The sequence below is a fragment of the Agelaius tricolor genome, unplaced genomic scaffold (assembly GCF_023055355.1).
Source record: "Agelaius tricolor isolate 1412-34295 unplaced genomic scaffold, bAgeTri1.0.p SCAF_23, whole genome shotgun sequence".
Taxonomy (NCBI): domain Eukaryota; kingdom Metazoa; phylum Chordata; class Aves; order Passeriformes; family Icteridae; genus Agelaius; species Agelaius tricolor.
In genome coordinates, this window is record NW_027269283.1 from 11,689,733 (window position 1) to 11,697,987 (window position 8,255).

An 8,255-nucleotide genomic window follows, 5' to 3' on the forward strand; every position below is an offset into this window, starting at 1 on the left:
CTTTCTCTTCATTTTTCCTTCATCTCCACACTCTGCAGAGAATTCTGATTTTGAATACCTGAATGTCCCAGGGAACTGCTGGCAGTGGAGATTTCCTCGGGGCTCTGTCTTTGTTCCTAAGTTGAAATAAAAATGAGTGAATTTGGATATTTCAGTAACCACCCAGTTCCACCCAACTGAACGAGACTGGGCAGCCCAGATTTAAACCAATTCCATTTTCCTTGCATTTCCAAAACTGCAGGACACATCTGGCTCTGCTAATGAAAGGCCAGGAGATTCCAGCAGCAAGGTCAGATTTCAATTAATTTTCCTTGTTCGCTGTCTGAACCTTGCTCACTTACAAGCCTTGATAGATCAAACACTGAAATATTCCCTGAATTATTCAAGATTTCCCCCCCCAGTGATGACTGCGGTACAAAAGCTGAATATTACCAAAAGCTCTCCTCACAATTTGCTGCTTTTAATCAACTCCTCTTGGTTTTGCTGTTTTATTTCTGCAGTGATCAGGTCAGTTGTTATTGTAAATGAGGGGTTTAGGTACCAAATTTCCACACAAGGAAATTTTCCCATCCCTGGAAGTGTCCAAGGCCAGGCTGGAGCAACGTGGGGCAGTGGAAGGTGCCATGGCAGGGCTGGGACAGGATAGAAACCCCAAAAAAACCTCAGAAAACCTCCCCAAAACCCAATGATTTTATGAACCAGGGGGTTTTGGGTGAAATTTAGAGCTCCCAGTGAATATTTTTGTCTCTAAACTCATTGGCAAGTGTTGCTTTGCTTGTTGGGTGAGAACAGCAGAACAATAAGATCCATAAAGAAATCCATGAATCCAAAAGAATTGAGTTTATCCATAAGAAAATCCATAAATCCAAAAGAATGGGATTTATCCATAAGAAATCCATAAATCCCAAAGAATTTGGTTTATCTATAAGAGTTGAGAGCTGGAGGAATTTGACTTTTTTCCCTTGTAAAAAGTGATTTGTGTAATAAAGCTGTGGGGAAATTGAACTTGTCAGGGTGTTAAATGCATTTGTCTGCAGGAATAAAATAAACTACACGTGTGCAATTATGGGATTGGAGGCTGAAATTCCCTGTGATTCAAACTCTAATTTATCACCAGTTTTTCTTTAATCCACTCAAGCTTTACCAGTTAACTCTGCATAATAATTTCATTTGAAATGGAAATGAAACAGAAGGCTTTGAAAACAAACATTGAACATTATTTAAATCAGTGCATTCCAGCATTGCAGCAACAATTCCAGTGATTTACTGAACAGGACACAGCTGAAAACTGCCAGGAATTTGGCAAAAAAAAAAAAAAAAAGTGTGTGTGTATATATATATAGACACACACATATATAAAATATTTGACATTTAAATATTAGTGGGCAGAGTACACTGAGCACTTAAAATATATATTTTAGGAGAGGTATTAATTTAAAATAACTCCACAGAGCAGCGTGAGGTTTGTTCTTTTGAGGTTTTCCTTCTCTCCAACCAGCCAGATCTTACCTTGAAAGCACAACTACAGTGGGAGGAAAAATAGATTTATGAGCTGTTAAAGAAGCAGATTTTATTTTATTTTATTTTATTTTATTTTATTTTATTTTATTTTATTTTATTTTATTTTATTTTATTTTATTTTATTTTATTTTATTTTATTTTATTGTTTTGGCACTGCTCAAACCCAGTTTGTCCTTCACAGACAGAGCCGGTCTCTCATTTCCTCACAGAGTCACCCCAGCCCTGATTTCCCTGATATTTTAAAGAGGATTTGTTTGCAGATTAAATTAATTTTCACATAATCAAGGCAATCCAGGAGCCTTAAAGTCCTTGGCTGCAGTGACATTCCCTGTCCATGTGCTCCTCTGGAGCAGCACCTCAATCACAGCTGCTGGCTGCAGGGACACATTTCCTGGGCATCAACGAGCAGGGAAGCTGAAAACAAATTTATTTCAACGGCAGAACTCTGCCCCTAAATCTTTTAAAGTGTTTTTAAGAGAAAAAAAGCACTTTAGCACTCAAAGGATGCAACAGGAGGAAGGTTTAGAAACAAAGCATTCTGGAATTAAGAGAGGTTGTGGCTGCGCTTGGTTTGGTTTGAAATACCCCAAAGTTTGGGCTGTGCAGTTCAGGAAACACATTTGGGGTTAAACAAGTCCTTTCTGAACCTTTTGGGTAGATAGCAGATTGCAGCTCTGCAGTCAATAACACCCCCAGCTATGGCACACCAGAGAGCTCCTTTGGCTCCAGAAATAATTCCATTCTCCATTCTGCATTCTGCATTCTGCATTCTCCATTCTCCATTCTGCATTCTCCATTCTCCATTCTGCATTCTCCCTTCTCCATTCTCCATTCTCCATTCTCCCTTCTCCATTCTCCATTCTCCATTCTGCATTCTCCCTTCTCCATTCTGCATTCTGCATTCTCCATTCTGCATTCTCCCTTCTCCATTCTGCATTCTGCATTCTCCATTCTCCATTCTCCCTTCTCCATTCTCCATTCTCCATTCTCCATTCTCCCTTCTCCATTCTCCATTCTGCATTCTCCATTCTCCATTCTCCATTCTCCATTTTCCACTCTCCATTCTGCATTCTCCATTCTCCATCCTCCATCCTCCATTCTCCATTCTCCATTCTCCATTCTCCATTCTTTATTCTGCATTCTCCATTCTGCATTCTCCACTCTCCATTCTCCATTCTCCATTCTCCACTCTGCATTCTCCATTCTCCACTCTGCATTCTCCATTCTCCCTTCTCCATTCTCCATTCTCCATTCTCCCTTCTCCATTCTCCATTCTCCACTCTCCATTCTCCATTCTTCATTCTCCATTCTCCATTCTCCATTCTCCACTCTCCATTCTCCACTCTGCATTTTCCATTTTCCTGCCTCAGACACAGCCCCTCGCCCCAGCCACTGAATTCTCTCAGGCAAGTCTTGCTCTGGGAAACTCCTCATTAAACCCAGGAGAAAAAAGAGCCTAAATTCAGTTTAAAACACCCAGCAAAGCTAACTGGTGACATTTGGATTGTCACTGCCTCCCTAAAACCCCTGGGGCCTCAGCAGCTCCTTTTTTTGGGGGGGCATTTCTCGTTAGCAGCAGAATTTCCCTCACTTTTGCAATATTGATTCCCTTGCCATGGGGCAAGCTGGGGCAGGGACAGCCCTGTGCATCTCCAGATCAGGAATTCCACTTTTGCCCAGCTGCCCCTCTCAAATATTTGCATTCATTTCCAGGTTTTCACTGGCCTGGAGATGTAAAACTCAGGTTCTGAGCTGAGCCAAAGCAGCTGCCAGGAAAAGTCACCTGGAGAGATCAAGAAATGAATTCCCAGGGGAGCTGAAAACTCAGCCCCTGTGGGACCCAAGCTGGGAGCCAGGGACCCACAAATCTCCAATTCCAGCTGTAGGACTTGAAGAGAACACTAAAACTGCAGAGAAAAAATCTCAAATCAGCTAATAACCCTAAAATTATGGGCGTAGTTTAATTAGAAGTGTGTAATATTTATTTGTGTGTAATTTATTTATTTTATTAATATTATTAATAAAATAATAATAACATTTATTTTATATAATAAAATAATATTATTTATTTTAATAATATTATTTTAATATTAATTTATTTTAATAAATTTAAATTTTTAATAATTTAATTTATTTTAATATTGAAATGGGAACAGAGGCACAGTCAGGGTCAGAGGGATGGACAAAAAGTCCTCCAGGACTTTTCTACCCCTGTGCCTTTGGTGAGCACATTTCACCACGTGTGTGACAGCCCAGCAGCACCAGCTCCAGCTCTTCCTGCAGGAAATTTGGTTCATAAATAACTTTAGAACATAAGGACATTAAAATCATTGGTGTTTACATGAAAAGTAATTGAATATCAATCAAAACACACTGGCAACCTCCTGACAGCTCCAGTTCTGCTGTAATTCATTGAATTAATCAAGGCCTGACACTGTGAGATGTTATTGCAAAGGCTGAGGAAGGAGCAGGAAATTACAAAGTTAAAAAAAAAAACAAGAACAAGATAATCTTTTTTTTCTTTTCTTTACTTCCCTGTATGTGAAACTTTCCAGTGGAGGAGAACAAGGCCATGAAAATGCTGCCATAGTTCAGGCTCAGCTAATTTATATTTCAGCCCAAAAAATCCACTAAAATGATGGTGAAAGGGCTGCATCAGGCACGTCTTGAGTTAATCACAACAAAAATGACCTTTTGGAGACAGGAATTCAGGAGATGGTCAGGTCTGGAGGGATATTTCAGACCTTCCAGACCTATTCCAGACCAAAACCTTCTCACGTGCTGCCCCAAACTGTGAGAAATTGCATTCAGTGTCCCCGATGGCTTTGTCCACCTGAAATTGTCACATTAAATGGCCCCTTTTAATAGCCTGAATTAAAACCCACAGTAGGATTTTAATATTAGCAAATCTTCCCATCACCAGGGGGGCAGTGGCTCCTGCACACAGTGACTGCATCCAGATCCTGATTTCTCAGGAGTTAATTAGTGCAGGACTCAGGGCAGGTTGGGAATTTCCTGGGGTTTAGGTTTGGGTTAAACCTCCCCCTGCACATCATGCAGAGATCCCTGCTGCAGCAAGCACAGAACAAACAGCAGAGAGAGGCTGAGGTGCAGCGGGGCTGGGCAGAACCTTGAAGTGGTGAAAGGCAGAGAGCAGAGCACAGGAGGAGTTTTCAGGAGCTCCCTCTCATCTCCAGCTCACCCACAGGCAGGGCAGTGATATTTAATATCTCCAACCCCAATCATATGTTCAGCAGCAATTCCTAAAAGAAGAAGAAATGGCTTTTTTTGCAGCAGCAATAAAGGCAGATCTCTTGGGAAAGAGGAAATAAAATGTTTTTGTTTGTCTAAAATATGAGCTGTGAAAATAAATAGCTGTTCCATACAGAAAATGCCATTCAAATAAAACCCTGCACTTTCCTTTTGATAGGATATTAAACATGACACTGAGATCCCTGCCCAGCTCCCATTACCCCACAGACACCTCTTGGTCACACACATTTTGTTTTACTGGCTCTCCCATGCAATAGGAGCCTGTTCCTGCCTTGTCATTAATTACTGGTACACAACTCCACAGCTCCAGAGCCTCCTCAGGGGAAAGGAGGACATGGAAACACCACACATTTAAGGAGTAGCTTGATGTGTGTTTATGCAGATGGACCCTCTGGAATAATTCATATTTTGCTGGGATGATTGCTCAGCCAAACCCACCTGAGTGGATTTTCCAGTGCAAGACCAGCAACAAGGTCAGAGGCACAGAGATAAACTGAAGTGGCACTCCCTGGGAGCTCAGGGAGCAAAGCTGCCCTCAGCACTGGAGGTGTTCAGCACTGAATAGCAACCCATCAGATCTGTTATTTGAATCTGCCTCCCAAAAGCTGGAGCAGCTTGTTGGATTGCCTGCCTCGAGCAGCGATGCTCCAGCACCTGCAGACTGAGAGAACCTTTCCTTCCTCCCTCCTTCCCTGCCCCAATCCTGCAGATGGAATTACTTCAGGCTCCTGCCCTGCTTCAAAGCCCCCTGAAATTAGTGCAGCCTTTTCCTCTGGCTGCTGAACTCGCCTGTCTCCCTGCACTGTGGCTGCCCAAGGAGTGGAACTAATGCAGTTTAAGGGTGCATAATTCCCATTCATGTCAGAAAGGAGAGGATTTCTGTGGAGATCAGCATCTCCTGATTGCATGGCTAATCACTGCCTCCCCACTCCACAGGCCAGGGAAATAAACATTTTTCCTGGGAGTGAATAAATTCAGAGGTGACAGCTGAAGTGATGGAAGTTAATGGAGAGAGCAGCATTTCAGTGGGAGGAGTGATAAATAAACCCTGAGCTCTCAGGACACTTCCCCAAACCTGGGGGACAAGGCTCTGCCCTGCCCAGAGGGCAACAGCTCACCCCAAAACCAAACAAACTGAGAGGAAAAAAGGGGGAAATCCTTGGAGTGAGAAAGGGCTCTGGAATGAGCAGGGCTCTGGAATGAGCAGGGCTCTGGCTCAGCTCCATCCTTTCCGCACTCCTGGAGCAGAGTGGAGCACTCAGCACCTCCTGCCTTGCTCTGGGGGGGACACAGGGAATTTCACCATCTGCTAGGATCCCTTGGAGCTCACAGGAAAGGCAGCAGCAACAGGAACAATACCTGGGCAAGCAATTCTGCACCTTGCATATGGGGAAAATAAATCTGTGTGCACTGGCAGGACAGCCTGGGGTTTATTCCCTGATCAGGGACGGTGTTGCCCTCCAGGTTTTACTTTCCAGAAGCGTCTGAATGTTCCATGATGGAAAACAAGTGGAGAGTGGGTGGTGAGAGCTGTGCCAACAGAACCCCCAAACAGAGCAGGCAGGTGACAGCCTCACCTGAGAGCACCCAGTTGCCAAATTCAGAAATCATCTCATGTTAAACCCCAGTTTCACACCTTAAACTGTTGTCTCACCTTGGTTAATCAGAGAATCAGAATCATCTGTTTTTACTTTTCTGTCCCAACGTGGTTTTTTTAAGTTTTCCTTTCCTGTTCACAGCCACAACTCCACATCTATTTTAACCACAGCCACATCCCCCTGCCAGGGTACCCGAAGCAGCAGCAGGTTTGGGCACTCAGCAATTGCTGGCTCCAGAGCAGGACTCAGCGCATCTCCTGCTGGCATCCCGTGGCAGCCTCTGGCACTGCACCGACAAACGCTCCCGGCTCCTCCTGCTCATCCATCCCCTCATTCCCTATCCCGCGGCTGGAAAACCAAAAATTCATCTCACCAGCGCGAATAAAATGAGCTTTGTGATGGCTTAGAGCAGATGAACGCCTCCCCTCCTTTTACCTGCAAGATTCCCAGAGTGTGGAAAAGCTGGGAAAACACTCATGGACAAAGCAACCACCCTGATGCCTCAGCACCCAATTCCCGTTTTTTTTTCCTTTTTTTTGGATTATCAAAACCTACTATCTTTCTTTATAAGGATTTTTAAGGTTACAGTATTTAATTAAGAAATGACATCTAAATTATTTTTACTTTTAACTTACTAAGTAACCACTCCAAGTCCACAATGTGGACTTTTTTTGTCTAGTTACAACATAACTACTTCAACTTATGAAGAAGAAGGTAAAGGAGAAGAAATTTTTATCTTGTTTTTTAGATACTCCTATATTTTAAAACTTTAATCTCTAAGTTTTCTACTACATGACATTAAACACTTCCAATCATACTACACACTTGTAATCCCAGTTCTTCCCATCAATTTTGGAGGCCTTCTCCACAGCCTCAGGTCAAATGTAGTGTTTTCCTTCTGGGGGTCAGGAGTTTGCCAACATCAGAACCCAGAGGCAATAAAAAACCACCACAACAAACTTTCCCCTGCGTTGGTAAATCCAGAAGAGCGGAGCAATCAATAGAGCCGCGGCCCAGGTTCTAATTAGAGCCTCCAGTCTGAAACCAGCTTTCCTCCAAACACTACAGGGCTCGTGGCAGGGGCAGAATATTCCCTACAAGCCAGAGGATGCTTCATTAGGGTTGGTGGGAGCAGAGGATCAATCTGCCCCGGTGGAAGTTGTCGAGTGCAGCAGATTTCACGTCCTGGCCCTGATCTGGGTGCCTGGGGCTGCAGGGATGTTAGGGCTCCCCAAACCGCCCAGCACCAGGGCTCAGGTACAGCTCTGCCCAAATTCATTAATTATCTCTGTGGCCCTTTAACTGACTGCCAACCTGCCTGCAAGCACAAATTCTAGAGATGCTCACCTGCTTAAATATTAATGAAGCTTTTCTGCTGTAAGGTGCAAGGGAAAGGAAAGCTAAACACAATTATAAGAGTAAGCATTGACAGCAGGGAAAGCTGGAAAAATAAAAGGTGTTTCATTCAGATGAATGCTAAACCAACCCACTTCAATGACTGCCTTCCCTCAAGGAGGCAAAAAGTGCTTTATTAAATCTTTATCAAGAAAAAAAATGGAAGATCTTTATTTAAGAAAAAAAAAATGTTTGAACTATGATAAAAATAGGGATGAACATAATCCTTATTTACAATTAATTAAGTTTATCTTTGCACTGTGGGGTACCTCCCTCAACGATGGCAGATTGATTTTATTTCCTTCAGAAACTCATTTGCCTGGCACCACTCTCAGGGCTCAGCTTCCCTGAGAGCCTCCCTCCCCTCCAGCTCTGCTCCCACAACATTCCTGAATGTGGAAATCCAGCATTTACCTTCTGCTATTTTTAACTCAAAGCCCCAGACAATTATTCTGTCCTAGAAGAAAA